The 18,812-nt window shown below is 49.2% G+C and overlaps 1 protein-coding gene and 1 long non-coding RNA gene across 2 annotated transcripts in view; both read right to left on the bottom strand.

Annotated features, from left to right (window-relative positions):
* The window catches only part of LOC129031637 (contactin-associated protein-like 4), a 207,029-nt gene that overhangs the window by 139,874 nt on the left and 48,343 nt on the right, over window positions 1–18,812 (bottom strand).
* On the bottom strand, window positions 16,439–17,173 carry LOC134737728 (uncharacterized). The gene is made up of 2 exons (XR_010122923.1): window positions 16,767–17,173; window positions 16,439–16,675 (listed from the first exon to the last, which is right to left on the bottom strand). It is a non-coding gene; the product is annotated as an uncharacterized LOC134737728 (long non-coding RNA).

Below are 18,812 nucleotides of genomic sequence, written 5' to 3' on the forward strand. Positions count from 1 at the left end.
TATGAGTTATAAGTACTCATTGCCTAATGAAAGAGCACCTCATAGAACAGCTTGACTCCAACCTGAGCCCCACCAGCAGCCGGCAGGGATGTGGAACAGAAACGCTCATTCCTGCTGGGGAGACTGCAAGTGGCCCAGCCACTGTGGAAGATGGCATGGGGGCTTCCTACAAAACTGTGGTACATCAGACACTGCAGAGAATCCAGCACTGGAAAGAGCTGGACCACAAGTTACACACACCATGGAGGACCTCAGCGCACATCCACATCCGTAGTGAAAGCAGCCCCTATGAAAAGACCCCAACCTATGGTTTCACCTAAAGGACCTGCGGGAAAAGGCAAAACTCTGAAGACAGTGAAAGAAATCCATGGTTCGAGGTTGTGGGAAGGGAGGGGTGAACCGATGGAATGCAGAGAATCTTAGGTGGCACTGTGGTAGGGGGCACACACCTCTGCATGGCACTGTGGTGGGGGGCACACGTCATTACACATTTTCAAAACCCCTGGAATGTGCAGCATCAAGTGTTAACCCTGATGTAAACCATGGACATCAGTTAATGATAATGTATCAGTATTGTTTCATCAGCTATGGCTAATGCACCAGACTAATGCATGGTGTCAATAAGAGGACCATGTGTGTCTCAGAGGGGGTTGTACATCTCTATGGGAGCTCTCTGTATTTTCTGCTCAGTTTTACTATAAACCTAAAACTGCTCTTAAAATAATAAATTTAACGGTCCCCTAGGAAAATAGACTCAAATCTCAAATGGAAATGTGATAGGGGACATCAAAGAAAGGCAGAAAAACTACCAAGAGAATGTAAATGACAAAACAGAGTGTCAGGGAAAGTGGTGGTGACAGGAGACAGGAAGAGGAGGACTGGGGCCCACAGCATCAGATGCCTGAGAAGAATGAAGTGTGTACAGAGACAGGAAGAGGACTTGGGCCCACATCATCAGATGCCTGAGAAGAATGAAGCGTGTACAGAGGCAGGAAGAGGAGGACTTGGGCCCACATCATTGGATGCCTGAGAAGAATGAAGCATGTACAGAGGCAGGAAGAGGAGGACTTGGGCCCACATCATCAGATGCCTGAGAAGAATGAAGCATGTACAGAGGCAGGAAGAGCAGGACTCGGGCTCACATCATCAGATGCCTGAGAGGAACGAAATGTGTACGGGAACTAACGTTTAAAAGTAAAATCTACGAAAAGCTTTTCAGAAATAGAGTTCCCATCAGACAGCATCGCAAACCTTTAAAATCACAGAAGTGTGGTTCATAAACAGAAATTCCAGAAATAGACCCAAATACGGTGAAAATTTAGTCTATGACAGAGAGGAGTCTCCAAGCTCCGGGATGAAGATGGTCATTTTCGTAATGGATCCTGGGACTACTGGGCAGCTGTTTGGAAAAGTACAGAATTAAGTTTCTATCTCACATTGTACATAAAAATTAACTCCCAATGGACCGGGGATCTCCATGTTTAAACATGAAACCTCATAACTACTCGAAGAAAACAATGAGTAAATTCCTTAACGTTGGTTCAGAGAAAGACTTTCCAACTATGACTCAAAATCCAGAGGTAACAAAGGAAAAAGACTGATAAATTTGACAAACCACTTTAAATGCATGACCAGAACAATAAGTCAAGGGCAACTAACAGAGAAAATACTTATTACGTACATAGCACACGTTCTGTCATGTGGAAGGGTGGGTTGAATGAACAGGTGAATTCACACAACAGGGCGCTGTGTGGCTTGAGGAAGGAGGAGGGTCCCTGTGAGGAGAAGCAGACAGGTTTCCAGGGTGGACTATCCGGTGAGAGTGGAGAAGCCCTAAGAACATTTGTCTCCAGTGCCCCCACACGAGAGAAGGAAGGGGAACAGGATCACATGCAGCTGCCACCTGCTTACTCATTGAACCAGAAGCCTTAGAAACCGGTTCCTGTGTGGTGCGGGCACTGGGGAGTGGGAAGGGGTGTCAGGATGGGGAGAGGCTGAGCATCTTTGCTGAGTCTCTTTTCTGATAGCTCTGACTTGAAGAACAATCGTGATGTTCCCCATCCCTCCGTCTGCTCCAGAAATGAGCGACTGTGACCCACCAGGACCTTAGGTGGGGGGTAACCCAGGATGGACAATAGTCACAGAAAAATGAGCCTCCTGCACTGCAGAGGGACAGATCCTGGAGGGCAGGGAGATGCAACCAACCCAGGCACCCCGGAAACAGCCTTGACTGGGCGGGGACACAGCAATCTAGTGAGTAAAGGTACTTATCGTAGCATGTGGGTTTGCAATTCTGAAACTAGAATCAAACAAATATGTAAATATACTATAGACAAGGAGAGGCATCTTTTCACTCCTAAAGACAATGAACAACTCAGGCTAAAATAAACCGTGTTGTTGGATTGGAATCAATGAGACCTGGGGTCCTTGGAGAACTGATGGATGCCAGGGCTGAGGCAGGGAAGATCCAGGACCAGCTTAGAGCATCTTGTGTTCCGGGAACCAAGGACGTGCCCCCAGAGAGGGTGTGTGTTTGTCAAAAGAACACAACAAAAAGCCTGTCCAGCCTGAAGGAGCTTCCAAGGGTCAGCGTGGGGCAACTGAGGCAACAATATTTTAAAAAATGTATTTTGTGCCATAGCATATAAATACTCATGAGTCCATACTGAAATAAGTAAATAATCAAATAAATGCATGTGCAGAGGGGAAGGGCCAGCTCCTCACTGGAGAAGCCCACCGGTGAGTCAACAGAGAGCCACAGTTAAACTCCACAGTAACGAAGGGGCAGGGAGGTCCCCCGATGGATGTGGAAGCTGCTGGGTGGAAGATGGAGAGAAGCAGCTTTGGCAGCTCTGAGAAGCCCACAGGTGCGTTAACAGCGTCAAGGTTAAACTCCACAGTAGCCAGGGGCAGGGAGGTCCCCCAGTGGATGTGGAAGATGGAGAGAAGCAGCGTTGGCATCTCCGAGAAGCCCACAGGTGCGTTAACAGCGTCACGGTTAAACTCCACGGTAGCGAGGGGCAGGGAAGACCCCCGATGGATGTGGAAGCCGGCGGGTGGAAGACGGAGAGAAGCAGCTTTCGCATCTCCGAGAAGAGCAGCTCCCCCAGATGCTCATCACCGTGGAAGGACCCTGGCCCACGTCCCCGTTGTCAGATGACCCCGCCTCAGGACGCCGCGACAGGACACTCGGGAGGCTCAGCTGGGCCCCCGGGGGGTTCCCGCCAAAATTCCATAGCCTCGCTCCAGTCAGCAGAAAACACGGTGCAAATGAAACCCAGGCCGATTCTACCCAACAGCTGAACCGCCGCACAGCAAGAAGCGTGGAAGTCACAGCAGGCAAGCGGAGACGGTGAATTCCGGAGGATGGAGGAGACGAGCGGGAATATTGAACGAATCACGTGGGATCCAGGATGGACTCAGGCGGGGCGTGCGTGAAAAACCGGAAGTGGCTGCGTAGGGGCCGCCCTTGGTCTGCGCGGTTGCACCAGCGCCCGCGCCCACCCCGGCAGCGCCACACGCCAAGCAGCCGGCAAGGGGCGCGCGAGCCGCACTCTCTGCAGCCATTTGTGAGTCTATCGTCAGTTTAAAATAAAACGTTTGGGAAGCGTGGGATGAAAAGGGAGAAAGCTGTAAGGACTCTGCACTGCGCATTTTAGGAAGGGGGACTCATCACCACCATCAAAGGCAGCTGAGAGTGAAGAAAAGCAGAACCGACACCGGGCCAGGAGAGACGCCCTGCTGCCCACGGTGACGCCCTGCTGCCCACGGCGACGCCCTGCTGCCCACGGCGAGGCCCTGCTGCCCACGGTGACGCCCTGCTGCCCACGGTGACGCCCTCCTGCCCACGGTGACGCCCTCCTGCCCACGGTGACGCCCTGCTGCCCACGGCGAGGCCCTGCTGCCCACGGCGAGGCCCTGCTGCCCACGGCGACGCCCTGCTGCCCACGGCGAGGCCCTGCTGCCCACGGCGAGGCCCTGCTGCCCACGGTGATGCCCTCCTGCCCACGGTGACGCCCTCCTGCCCACGGTGACGCCCTGCTGCCCACGGCGAGGCCCTGCTGCCCACGGCGAGGCCCTGCTGCCCACGGTGATGCCCTGATGCCACGGCGACGCCCTGCTGCCCACGGCGAGGCCCTGCTGCCCACGGTGATGCCCTGATGCCACGGCGAGGCCCTGCTGCCCACGGCGAGGCCCTGCTGCCCACGGTGATGCCCTCCTGCCCACGGTGATGCCCTCCTGCCCACGGCCACGCCCTGCTGCCCACGGTGACGCCCTGCTGCCCACGGTGACGCCCTGCTGCCCACGGTGACGCCCTGATGCCACGGCCACGCCCTGCTGCCCACGGTGACACCCTCCTGCCCACGGTGACGCCCTGCTGCCCACAGCGAGGCCCTGCTGCCCACGGTGACGCCCTGATGCCACGGCGAGGCCCTGCTGCCACGGCGAGGCCCTGCTGCCCACGGTGACGCCCTGATGCCACGGTGACGCCGTGATGCCACGGCGAGGCCCTGCTGACCATGGTGATGCCGATGCCACGGCAAGGCCCTGCTGCCCACAGTGACACCCTGCTGCCCACGGCAAGGCCCTGCTGCCCACGGTGATGCCCTGCTGCCCACGGTGACGCCCTGATGCCACAGCGAGGCCCTGCTGCCACGATGAGGCCCTGCTGCCCACAGTGACGCCCTGCTGCCACGGCGAGGCCCTGCTGCCCACGGTGATGCCCTGATGCCACGGCGAGGCCCTGCTGCCCACAGTGACGCCCTGCTGCCCACAGTGATGCCCTGATGCCACGGCGAGGCCCTGCTGCCCACAGTGACGCCCTGCTGCCCACAGTGACGCCCTGCTGCCACGGCGAGGCCCTGCTGCCCACGGTGATGCCCTGATGCCACAGCGAGGCCCTGCTGCCACGATGAGGCCCTGCTGCCCACAGTGATGCCCTGCTGCCACGGCGAGGTCCTGCTGCCCACAGCATGGCCCTGCTGCCCACGGTGACGCCCTGCTGCCCACGGTGACGCCCTGATGCCCACGGCGAGGCCCTGCTGCCCACGGTGATGCCCTGATGCCACGGTGAGGCCGTGCTGCCCACGGTAATGCCCTGATGCCATGGTGAGGCCCTGCTGCCCACAGTGACGCCCTGCTGCCCACAGTGACGCCCTGCTGCCACGGCGAGGCCCTGCTGCCCATGGCAAGGCCCTGCTGCCCACGGTGATGCCCTGATGCCCACAGCGACACCCTGCTGCCACAGCACCACGGCCAAGGCATTTGTGTCTGTGAGACACAGCATCACCCTCCCGAGTGTCCTGTATAACAAGACCTTTGAGACTTATTGCGTAGCAGGACTTTTTAAGCCGGGCAGTGCCCGAGTGAAGTCTGTGGCTCACCAGTTTGGCCTGAGCAGCTTTTGCAAGTTGCTTCTGTTCTGTTCTCACTGCCCAGCTGCCCTCAAATTCAGAGACGCCCCTGCTTACGGATGAGCTGTCACCACATGAGGGTCACCTTCTTGAGTGTGTGACATCCCACGTAGTGACGAAAACATCATCCTCCCATCATGACTTTAATAATAAATTGTACAACGATGAGGGTCAGATGAGACCTCATCTGCTGAGATGAGACCTCTGCTGAGTCTCTTTTTCGATAGCTCTGACTTGAAGAACAGTTGTGATGTTCCCCATCACTCCATCTGCTCCAGAATGAGCGAAAGGAATGGCTACTCCAAGAGTTCCCAGTAAGGGGTGAGCTCACAGAGCGCCTGCTCAGTTTTGCATTAAAAAAATCCCTATAGCCGGGCATGGTGGCATGGCCCTGTGGTCCCAGCCACCCGGGAGGCTGAGGCGGGAGGCTCGCTTGAGCCCAGAAGTTCAAATCCAGCCTAGGCAGCATAGTAAGATGCTGTCTCTAAAACAGTAAAAAATAAATAAATAAATAAAAATCCCTAAATGGCCACAGATGCAGCAGCTCTTTTCTCTGTTGCCTGCCGTTTTCACTCTCTGAGGGGCTGAAGTCGCTAATGCCATGTCCTGTGCTTTTCAGTGACTAAAGAAGTGGATGCTTCCATTGTGTGCGGAGGGATCTTCTACTAGAAATTTCCATGTACACCGTCTTACTTAACTCCTCAGCGTTTCTAGAATGACTCTTCAAAAAGTTAAACACAGAATCATCAATATGGGCCAGCAACTTCACTCCTCAGCATATGCTCAAGGGAGCTAAACACAGGTTCCTGAACAAATGTCTGCACACGAATGTCACAGAAACATTACCCACAATAGCCAGGATGTAGAAGCAACCCCAGCGTCCACCCCTGAAGGAGAGAGAAGCAGATGGGGGTTTGTCCCTGCAACACAGCGGTGTCCACCGTACTGAGGGATGAAGTGCTGACCCGGGCCCCGCACAGATTAACCTGGAACACAGGAGGCAAAGGGAAAGGCGCCGGGCACAGAAGCTCTCATGCTGGGTGGCTCTTCTTATATGAAGTATGCAGAACAGCTACATCCACAGAGACAGAAAGAGTGGTGGGTGCAGGGGTGGGAGCGGGTGGGAAGAGCCTGCTGCGGGGTGCAAGATTTCCTTCTAGGGTGAGAAACATGTTTTGGAACTGGACAGAGGTGGCAGCTTGCACAGCATGGAGGGTGCTAAATGCTACTCAGTCTTGTAACTTAAAATGGTCAATTTTATGTTGTTTGTATATACAAGTATCTAGAGGACAACTTATTATCCCTCATTTACAAATGAGATGACAGATTCAGAGATGGAGCAAATTTGACCAATTTCCTGCAGTTAGTGGTTGTGTTGTTTTAAAATATTATTTTAAAATAGCACGTTATTTTAAAAGTCAGACTTTGTTCACTTAGCCAACTTCGTAATTATATAATGATACTCCTGCCACTCCTAGTGGTGCCTTCTATTCCAAATGTGTATGTAAATACTTCATCAGTTACGCCTGCTATCTGGCTATAAGTCATTTGGCCAGGATGTCTTTATAAAGTGAGTTCCTGTCTGGTTTCTGCTCCGTGTCTGCCTCAGCAGGGAAACGCTCCCAGCAGGAGGGGCTCTGACATTGCCTGGGGGTCAGTGGGGACCTTCAGGACGCTGAGCACAAAGTTCCCTGGGATATGGGCACCGGAAGGTGAAGCTGCAGACCCAGCCTCCTTAGAAATGATGATAGATAGATGATGGACAGATAGATGATAGATAGATAGATAGATAGGCAGACTGACTGACTGAGGAACAGACTGATAGACCCACAAATACATAGATAGACAGCCAGATACTGGCCTGCCTGGCCACCTTTCTGAGAGCCTAGTGATGTGGGTCATTTGAAACCAACCCCAGCACTAATGAGCTTGGGGATAAGGGAGGAGCCAAGTTTGGGTCCCCCCAAGGTGCACCCAGTGTCCCCCGGGACACCGCAAGGCCTCTGGGTCTCCTCCCCACAGTGGCTGTCCTGTGGGCAGGTGCACACTGCTGGTCCTGTCCACACGCACTGAGTCCACCCCCCCCAACCCAGCCCGCAACAGAGGAAGAGCCACCCACGGGAGATCTAGGCTGCTACGGTTCCTCTCAGTGCTTATGTTTTAAATCCAACATGTGTTTTCTGATTTGGACAACATTGCAACAGAATTTCACCAATGATTTGCATTAGGAATGAAGCATGAATAGCCTGCAGAGCCCCAGGGAGTTCAGGATGGGGCAAAACCAGTTATAAGAGAGACCTGGGCAAGGGCGTTTATGTGCCATGGAGTCTGGGGTAAGCAGCTCACACTGAGAAAATCACATTTGTTCATGCAGAAGATTGAAGACCAACACCCCTCCCCGGATAACAGATGGACAGAAGGCAGGTCCCTGCACCCTCCCTCAGAGTCGGAGCCCCCTGCCCTTTCTCTTGGTGATGTGGAAGGACACCTGCCATTTCCCTCTGGCCCACCCAGGATGGTGGTGGCAGGTCGCCTCCCCTTTCCCAGGATGAGCCAGTCCTGGCCTTCCTGTGGCAGCATTTCCCAAGGAAAGGGACCTGAGCCACTCTAAGGAGACTGGGCTCCATTGGGCAAGCACATTCTTTGCCAGGTATGTGTGTGGTGAGTGCTTTCTCCAAGTCCATGGCTTCACTTTTCCCTTTGCCAATGGTGGCTATCAAAGAGAAGAAGGTCTATTTCATGAAGCCTGCTCTACGCTGAGTGTGAGTCTCAGAGTTCATGTGAGGGAAACTTAATTCCAAATGCAACAGTGTTGGGAGGTGGGGCCTTCGCAGGGTGAATCTGAGCCCTCATTAATGGATTCCTGCTGCTATCACAGGAGTGAGGTAGTTATCACCGGAGCGGGTTAGTTATCCTGAGAGTGGGTTAGTGATCCTGGGAGTGGGTTAGCTGTCCTGAGAGTGGGTTAGTTATCACGGGAACAGGTTAGTTATCAGGGGAGTAGGTTCGTCATCATGGGAGTGGGTTAGTTATCCTGAGAGTGGTTTAGTTATCATGGGAGTGGGTTAATTATCCTGAGAGTGGGTTAGTTATCTTGAGAGTGTGTTAGCTGTCCTGAGAGTGGGTTAGTTATCATGGGAGTAGTTTAGTTATCACGGGAGTGGGTTAGTTATCATGAGAGTGAGTTAGTTATCCTGACAATGGGTTAGTTATCATGGGAGTGGGTTAGCTGTCCTGAGAGTGGGTTAGTTATCAGGGGAGTAGTTTCGTTATCATGGGAGTGGGTTAGTTATCCTGAGAGTGGGTTAGTTATCACAGAGTAGGTTAGTTACCACGAGTGTGGGTTAATTATCAAGGGAGTAAGTTAGTTATCCTGAGAGTGGTTTAGTTATCATGGGAGTGGGTTAGTTATCCTGAGAGTGGGTTAGTTATCCTGAGAGTGGGTTAGCTGTCCTGAGAGTGGGTTAGTTATCACGGGAGCAGGTTATCACGGGAGTGGGTTAGTTATCATGAGAGTGAGTTAGTTATCCTGAGAGTGGGTTAGTTATTATGGGAGTGGGTTAGTTATAATGGGAGTGGGTTAGTTATCCTGAGAGTGGATTAGTTATCACGGGAGTGGGTTAGTTATCCTGAGAGTGGGTAGTTATCAAAGGAGTGGGTTATCCTGACAGTGGGTTAGTTACCATGGGAGCAAGTTAGTTATCCTGAGAGTGGGTTAGTTATCATGGGAGTGGGTTAGTTATCCTGAGAGTGGGTTAGTTATCATGGGAGTGAGGAGCCTGGTCCCTTCCTTCTTGCTCTCTTGCCTGTCCACCTTCCTTCATGGGATGTGGCAGCAAGAAGACCCTCATCAGTTGCTGCCCTTCAACCTTGGACTTCCCAGCCTTCAGAACCATAAGAAATAAATCCTTGTTCTTTACAAATTAGCCAGTCTCAGGTATTCTGTTATAGCAACACAAAATGGACTAAGATAAGGTCCAAGTTATTTCTTTTTTATGTCTTATACTTTTGTGTCCCATTTAATAAATCATTGTCTAACCAAAGTTCATAAGGACATTCTTCTACATTTTCTTCTAGAAGTTAAATAGCTTTAGGGGTTCTGTTTTGTTTAGGATTTTATCCAGAAGACATAAAGGACTATTACAACTCAAAAATAAAAAAAAATATATCACTTAACAAGTTAATGAGCAAGGGCTATGACTGGACACTTTATGAAAGAAGATGTAGGAATAGCCAATAATTTTGTGAAACAAATCTTGACACCTTTAGTCATCTGAGAAGTGCAAATTAAACTAAAAATGGAATACCACCGCATACTGACTAGAATATGTGAATTTAAAAGACCGATGGCATAGGTATTACGAGCACTTGGAGCAACCAGAACGCTCACACACTGCTGGTGAGAATACAAAAGGCACAGCCACTCTGGAAACTGTTCTGAAAGGTCAAACATCCACCTACTTACTGTATGACCCAGTCACTCAGTGCTTGGCATTCACCCAGAAGAAATGAAAATAGATCCTCAGAAAAACTGTAAGTGGATGTCTGCAGCAGCCTTATTTGTAGGAACAAAACACCAGGAATAACCCAGTGTCTGTGGACAGATGGAGGAATCTACTGTGGTTTATTTTAGGTTGAGATGCAATGGAGAGGCCTGAACTCCTGACACCTACAGCGCCTGGAGGAAGCTCACACACCCGGGTCTCACGCACGCCCCAGCTGAGCCTCTGATAACCGTTGAAAGACTGACTTCTCTGAAATTCACCAGCCAGCCCCACCTGGCTCTAGGCATGTGATCACGGGATGGGGCTACCTGAGGGCATGACCTGTGAAGGGCGGCTCATTGCAGTGAGGGGGGTTCATTGCAGTGAAGAGGGGGTTCATTGCAGTGAAGAGGGGGTTCATTGCAGTGAAGGGGGGCTCACTGCAGTGAATGGGGCTCATTGCAGTGAAGGGGGGCTCATTGCAGTGAAGGGGGCTCATTGCAGTGAAGGGGGCTCATTGCAGTGAAGGGGGGTTCATTGCAGTGAGGCCGTTCATCAGCAGGGCACAGACGGCAGGGCTAACATCGAGGGACTGTGGAGTCTGCGTGAGTGACCGTGCCTGGGGGCATGACCTGTGAAGGGGGGTTCATTGCAGTGAGGCCCGTTCATCAGCAGGGCACAGAGGGCAGGGCTAACATCAAGGGACTGTGGGGTCTGCGTGAGTGGCTGTGGAGAGGCCAGGATGCCCAGGCACGGCCCTGAGGGAGGGCAGGGTTAGGAGAGAGAGGCCTTGTTTGTTTTGTGCAGAGGGAGTTGAGATACTTGCTGTGAAGTAATGCACAGTAGCTTCTGTCCTGAATTTAGGAAGAGAAGCCAGGCCTAGAAATGTGGAATCCCCAGGACTTGGACATGGGGATGTGGGTGGAATGACCCGGTGGGTGATGCCAATGAGAAACACAGGGGAGGGCATGTGACAGACACCCCTCGGGGCCAGAGCTGATGCTGGGGGTCAAGGGGGAGGGCACGGCGGGAAGCTCCATCTGGCTCAGGGAACTGGCGGCTGGTGAAATGCTGAAATTAGTTGCTTCATGCCCTTCTTGGACCAGGCTTGAACCTGGAGACCCTATGCCAGCCCCTGGTCTGAGAGGACAGGGTGACAGGTGCTGTCATTGCCCAGGTCAAATGAAGGGTCTGAGGCTGAGGGGGTGGACAGGTTTGTCCAGGACCACACTGGTCACAGGCTCTGGAACCAGAGTGCAGACACCGTTGTTCTGAGACGGAGTGCCTTCCTACTCTCTCGGGAAGCAAGGTGGCCCCTCCGAGGAATCCTGACCTGTGGGACCACACGCCAGTGTCCCAGTAACCACAGCAGTGCCTAGAAGGAGAGAAAACCACCTCCCGGTCCGTGCGAGGATGGGGGCAGACACGAAGGGTGAGATGTGTTTCCAGAGGTGAGCACCTGCCCAGGAGGTGCAGAGGGTGTGCAGGACATGGGACAAGGCAGAGAGGATGCCCAGGACAAGCTCCCCGCAAGGCCAAGGGCCCAGCAGTGCACCTCGGGGACTGGCCACACAGGCAGGTCAGCCACCAGCAGGTGAGTTACTAACCGTGTTCGCCACGATTCACGTTATGCACATGGAAAGGGATTTTAGGAACAGCCGACTACAGGAAGGCGGCGTCCAGTGGAGGAGAAACGTGGGTGTGGTGGAGGCCCTGGGAGGGGAGGCCCTTTTGCCGCCATCAGCTGCCTCGTCCACAGGTTTCCCTCTCCCACGAAGACGGCCCCAGCGGAACTCACAAGTGATTAGGGAGGAGGCAGGAGGGCCTGGGGTCTCCTTCCTGCAGTCCTGCATTTGGGAGTTAAGGCTGGGGACAGGAGCTGGAGAGGGGAGGCTGGCAGGGGATTAAGATTCCACCTGAATCCAGGAGGCTCTGCCCTCTGTGCCAGCCCCAGCTCCCCTGGCCCATGAGAGCAGGTCCCATGCCCTCTAACCTCACACGTCGCTCTAGGAAACCACCAGCTATGCTTTGTAGGAAGGATAAATTCTTCCATGAGCACGTTTACAAATTTGCTCCTTAAATGAAGACTGTATATTAGAAAACTGTCAAAAATGTTTGGTGCAAGTTTTTACATCCTATTCTCATAATTTCAAAACCTAAAATCTCCTCAACACCATGATACTTGGCACAGAAGTTACAAATTCAGGCAACTGAAGGAATCCTTGAGATAAGTCACTGGAGGCTTTCAGTGGGAATCCGATACAGTCATGACACTCAGCCAGGTACTTAGGTGGGAAATGTTTTTCTAAAACGATATAGTTTTCTAACTTGAGATCTTATTCTAACTAATGAATAAACATAACCTTGACTCCTCCAGAGAAAAACATCCACATTCAGGTTCAAACTCCCTTAAAGTTTATGCCTTTCACTTCACTCTTAGTTCAAACCTAGACACACTTCAGGGGCCACAGCCCTGGAACAGGGAACCTCCTGGAGGGCATCTGTGAGCTGTGCAGACACAGCAGAGACTCCAAGCAGGTACATGGCACAGGTCTCCAAGAACCAGCCTTGCTCCATTCTTCACCCAGGGTAGTCCTCCCTGTCCTCCCCTAAGATGGTCCTCACCCCACTCTCCCCTCAGTGATCCTCACCCTATTCTCCCCCCAGGATGGTCCTTACCCTACTCTCTCTTTGGTGATCCTCACCTCATTCTCCCCCCAAGATGGTCCTCACCCCACCCTCCCCACAAGATGGTCCTCACCTCATCCTCCCCCCCAGGATGGTCCTCCCCCCATCTTCCCCCAAAGATGGTCCTCCTCCCGTTCTCCCCCCAGGATGACCTCACCCTATCCTCCCCCCAGGGTGGAGTGTATTCATGAAGTGTATTCATGAATACATGAGTGTATTTGTGAAGTGTATTCATGAATAAAGAGATAACCCAAATAGCAGTAGTATCAATTAATGAAGTTAAATTTGTATTTTAAAATTTTCTTCAAAGAAAACTTCAGGTCCATTGTTTTCCAAATAAATTATATCAAGCATTTGTGCAAGAAATGATATCGATTCTTTAAAACTCTTAAGACAATTGACAAAGGAGTATTTCTCAACTTCTTTATGATACAAACATTATTCAAAATAGAGGCCATTAGCAAAAAGGAAAAACAATAAGTATATCTATCTTATGAATATAGATGCAAAATGTTAACAAAATGCTGTCATATGAAATCCAAAAATATATAAAAAAGAAAATACATTGTGACCAACATGATGTATCTCATGAATGCAAGGTTGGTTTAACATTAGAAAATCAATGTAATTCAGTACAAACATACTAAAAATTAAACTGTATGGTTGCCAAAATATATGCAGAAAATCATAATATCCAACATCCATTCCCAATTTAAAAAATTCTCAATAAAGAACAGGAGAGAAATTCTTCAGCCTTGTATCAGGCATCTATGAAAAACCTATGAGTGCCACCATACTCAGCAGTGGAAGACTGGAGGCACCCTCATGCTCAGGAACAATGTGAGGATATCTGTGCTTACCAAGTCTGTTATCTATCACAACGGATATTCTAGCCACGGCATATGGAAAGAAAAGAAATCCATATCAGAAAGGGAGAAACAAAATGGTCTTTATTCACAACAACATGATCAGATATGTGGACAATGTTGTAAAATCTAAAAACTGGCACTTGAACAAATATGTAGTTTTAGCAAGCTTTCAGAATACACTGTCAGAATGCAAAACTAAAATTGTATGTATTTTATTAGCAAGGAATGATATAAAATAAAATTTAGAAATCCATTTACAAAAACATGACAAAATAAAATACATTTAGAGGTAAATCTGACAAAAACTGTGCAAAATGTGCATAGCAAATACTAAAATGCATATCTACTAAAGAAGACCTAACTTGGTCAAGACACGTTCTGTCTCCAGGGATTTGAAGACCCCACATGGCCAAGATGTCAGCTCTCCCCACATTGACCTCTCCAATCAATGCAATCCCAGTTAAACTCTCAGAAGCCATTTTTTTGTAGAAATGGATGAACATTATAAAGTTCATAGGGAAACTCAAAGGACCAGGAATAGTAAAACTACCTGATAGAGAAGAAGACATGCACCTGGTGGCACCACCTGACAACTATGTCCTATGAAGCTAAAGCACACTGAAACAGCCTGGCATTGGGCAAAGACAGGGACGTGGACCTGTGGGGCAGGAGGCAGGAGGCCAGTTGTATGTGGCCAACTGCCTTTCCAGCATCCAACATCCATTCCAAAAAAAAAAAAAAAAAAAAAACCCAGAAAAAACAAAAACAGAAAAACACACTTTTTTTTGCAAAGACAATTGAGTGAAAAAAATAATTATTTTATAAAAACTGTGCTGAAAAAATTGGATACTAAAGAAAGGACTTTGTTCCATATCACACACTGTATAATTTCTTTCTTCAAGATGAATCATGAAGTTAAATATAGAAAACATATGGCTGAAGACATAGGAGAAAACTGTTGTAACTTTGAGTTATAAGAAGTATTTCATCTATGCTACCACAGAGGATAATTTCTTTAAAAAATGATACATTCATTTTCATCAAAACAGGAACTTGCTCTGCAAAAGACACTGTTGAGAGCATAGAAAGGTGAGCAACATGCTGAGCGAAAATATCTTCATCTGTAGCTCCCATGTCTGAATACAGAGAACCCCCAGCACTGAATAATTCCAAAGCAAAAAACCCAACAACCCAGTGTGATTAAAACGCCGTAAGTGTTGCACAAACTCTTTTCCAAAACAGATAAATATAGGCAGAATGAGCCATGACATAGTTCCCGACAGCTTTATACCACAGGGGACTGCAAAAGAGAATTAAAACCAGACGCCCCCGTAGGTCTACTGGAATGTCTAAGAAGACTAATCAAACCAGGGGTGAGATGACATCAGCCACTTAAAACTCTCATACTCTGCTGGAGGAAATGCAAAAAAAACCTCATAAAACGCTTCAGCAGTTTCTTACAATATTTACCATTAACCCACTGAATTACCCAGCAAGGTCATTTCCAAGTATCTACCCAAGAGATATAAAAGCATATGTGTGCATGAGACCTGTGGAGCGGTGCTCAGAGCAGCTTCATTCCCAACATCCCACACTGAAAACCACACCAACGCTCTTCAGCTGGAGAAAAGACACACAGGTCACAATGTATTCACACAAGAGACATGAAAGCATATGTGTGCACGAGACCTGTGGAGCAGTGCTCAGAGCAGCTTCATTCCCAACATCCCACGCTGAAAACCACACCAACACTCTTCAGCTGGAGAAGACACATACAGGTCGTGATGTATTCATACAAGAGAACAGTGCTCAGAAAATAGGAACAAGTAACCCCAAAAAGTGCAGAAATCTCAAAATCATTGTGTTAAGTGACAGAACCCACATTCAAAAGAGGACCCAACAGAAGACTCCAGCATGTTCAACAGCAGGAGCAGCCATGCTAAGGAGGAGGAGGCCAGGGCAATGACGGTCCTGAGTTGGGGGTCATGCGTGGGGGCAGCACACACGGGGTGGGGCCACTTTCTAGGGGAGGAATATACTGAATGGCCTTATTGGTGAGGCAATCACAGGAGCACATACAATTGTCAAGTTAAAGGTGTTAATTTAAACAATATTAGGAAAATAAGTAGGTGAACATTTCACTCTTGGGTACATAGACATTTACAGCTAGAGTCCTATGTCCTCTTCCTTAAAGAAAAGAGTGTTTTCAAATCATTCATAATCTTTAATTGGTAGAGGGGAGAGAGAGAGAGAGAAAGAGAGAGAGAGAGAAGGAGGAGAGGGAGAGAGACACAGAGAGAGAAGGAGAGAGAGAGAGGAGAAGGAGGAGAGGGAGAGAGACAGAGAAAGAGAGAGAGATTCTCCTTGCAACTGAGGTAGTAAGCCCAACTCGACTCCAGAAGTGGGGCTTGGACCCCGGACCAGATTGAGGACTAGCCAAACCAGGGAAGAGGCAAAAGTCTCCACTAGACACACCCACCAGGGCCGTGTCACTTTACAATTGCCATGGCAACACCTGCCATGCCCCTTTACATGGCAACAACCCAAAGACCCAGAAGTTACCACCTCATTTCTAGAAACTTCTGCATAAACTGCTCCTTGATTTGCATGTAATTAAAAGTGGGTATAAATAGGAGTGCAGAGATGCCTCTGAGCCGCGGCTCTGGGTGAACTGCCCATGGGGTAGCCCTGCTCCACGAGGAGCACGTGCTGCCGTGCACGGCCACTGCCTGCCACACTGGCCACCCTGGAATTCTTTCCTGGGCAAAGCCAAGAACCTTTCTGGGCTAAGCCCCAATTTTGAGGATTGCCTTCCCTGCCTCACAACCATAACATGTCAAAGCATCAGAATACGGAGACAGAGTGACAGTGAAAAACAAAAACCATGGAACATTTTATATCTGTGAATGTTATGCTTCAAAATCTCAAAAATCTTTGTTCTTCAAAGTTCAATAATGTGATTATTTCTGCAATACTAAATGCATTTCAGATTTACAGGAAGACCACTTTTATTAAGAATTGAAGTGTTAAATACCCGGGCGATGGTCATCTTAGCTGTTGGTACAATGGCTCCTTTTACTGTGGGAGTATCTGAAGGGATCTCAGATTTCAGGATAAGAATGGCTCCATGTGGCTGGAGGAAAAGAGAAACCCCCAGGTAACTGGTTCTTTTTCCCTGGTGTTCAAAATTCCGTCACATTTATAGTAGCCTGGTGTTTATCTGGATTGGAAGAAAAAAAAATCACTACAGAAACTGTTTTTCCCTAATGTTACAAAATAACCGTCGTATGAGGATCAAAGCTGAGCCGAACCTGCCGGTGAAGGAGGTCCTGGGTGTGAGTGGGCACTTGCCACACACACGCTCTATCTCTAGAGAGCACAGAGTGGCCCAAACTCGAACCTGCCAGGGACTCAGCACACAGGAGCCACTGGAGCTGCCCCTGTCGTTAGTCAGCAGAGGAGGCTACTGCAGAGGAAAACGGTTCTCAGTCCTCATACAAACAGCGGACTCAGCTGTGACCACGTATGTTCATCCAACAAGCCCAACATCAATGTGCTTGTGATGTGGTTTGGTTCTGTGTCCCCGCCCAGATGTCACGTTGAGTCATAATCCCCACGTGGGAGGTGGCTCCTGGGAGGAGGTAATGGGATCGTGGGGGTGGATTTTTCATGGACGGTTTAGCACCATCCCCTTGGCACAGTTCTCATGGTAGTGAGTGAGTTCTCGCGAGATTTGGTTTTTAAAAGCGTCCCCTCTGCCCTCTGCCCTCTCTCCCACCCCAGAAGCGGAAGCGGCCATGTTTCCTGTACAGCCTGCAGAACGGTGAGGCAGCTAAACCTCTTTTCTTTATAAATGACCCAGTCTGGCTTCAAGCATTCAGCTTGCTTCAAGCATTCGGAAACCAGCCACTGCTGGAATTATTGATGGGCCGTGGGGATGGTTGAGAAGCAACCATCCTGATTTCACTTATGAGATAAAGACTCGGATTTCCTGAAGCGGTTATTTATGCATTGTTGTTGAAAGGGCAAGTAACTCCTTTGTTCTGGGCATTACAAATGGTTCTATTTTAACAGCCTTATGATTGATATTAATTTTTTGAGCTTTACTTGATGTGCCAAACAGACTGCAAAAATATTTTATACAAATTTTGAATTGTTGATTCATGTTAATATTAGGCTTTGGTGACTCTGAATGTGAACGTTGAGGTCAAACTGTTTGCCAAATCAGCATCTCACATTCCCACGGGCAGTGGAGGAGAGCTCCGTTCCTCACACCTCACTGACACTTCTTATTTCTGTCTCTTAGGTGATGGCCATTTTAGGGGGTGTGAAATCACATCTTGTAGTTTTGATTCTCGTATCCCCAGTGACTATCGATGTTGATAATCTTGCAATGTGCTTATCGGCCACTTGTAAATCATTTTTGGAGAAATACAGTATTTTGACTACCATAGAGTTATTTATATTTTATTGTTGAGTTGTCAGAGTTTTTAAAATATCCAAGATACAATTATCTTAGATATATGACTTGCAAGTATTTTCTCCCATTCTTTAAGTTTTCCTTTCACTTTCTTAATGTCTTTTGAAACAAAAAGTTTATTACTTTTAAATAAATATAACATCTTTTTTTCTTTTGCTGCTTGTGCTTTTAATATCATGTCTAAGAAGCCATTGCCTAAAGCAAAGCCATGAAAATTTTCGTGGATGTATTCTGTTAAGAGTTGTATAGTTTTATCTCTTACGTTTACGCCTGTGAGTTATTCTGAGTTACTTTCTGTGTCTGGGGTGCGTGAGTAACCAACCCCACTCTTTTGCACGTGGCTATCCAGTTATCCCATTCTTTCCACCACTGGACTTTCTTGGACCCCTTCTTGAAAATGTTGGACCCCTTCTTGAAAATCAATTTACTGTAAAGGTGAGGAGTTATTCTGGACCACACACTCGATTCCACAGATCTCCGTGTTTGTTCCTATGACACCTATGACAATACGTGTCCTGATGACTGGAGCTTTTTTTTTTTTTTTTGAGAGAGTCTCGCTGTCGCCCAGGCTGGAGTGCAGTGGCGCAATCTCGGCTCACTGCAACCTCTGCCTCCCGGGTTCACGCCATTCTCCTGGCTCAGCCTCCTGAGTAGCTGGGACTACAGGCACCTGCTGCCACGCCCGGCTAATTTTGTTTTTGTATTTTTAGTAGAGATGGGGTTTCACCATGTTGGCCAGGATGGTCTCCATCTCCTGACCTTGTGATCTGCCTGCCTCAGCCTCCCAAAGTGCTGGGATTACAGGGATGACTGGAGATTTGGAGTCAGCTTTGGAACCAGCACATGGGAGTCCTTGCAGTGGCCCATTTAGGGGTTT

Source organism: Pongo pygmaeus, chromosome 11 (genome assembly GCF_028885625.2).
Source record: "Pongo pygmaeus isolate AG05252 chromosome 11, NHGRI_mPonPyg2-v2.0_pri, whole genome shotgun sequence".
In the NCBI taxonomy this organism is placed as follows: domain Eukaryota; kingdom Metazoa; phylum Chordata; class Mammalia; order Primates; family Hominidae; genus Pongo; species Pongo pygmaeus.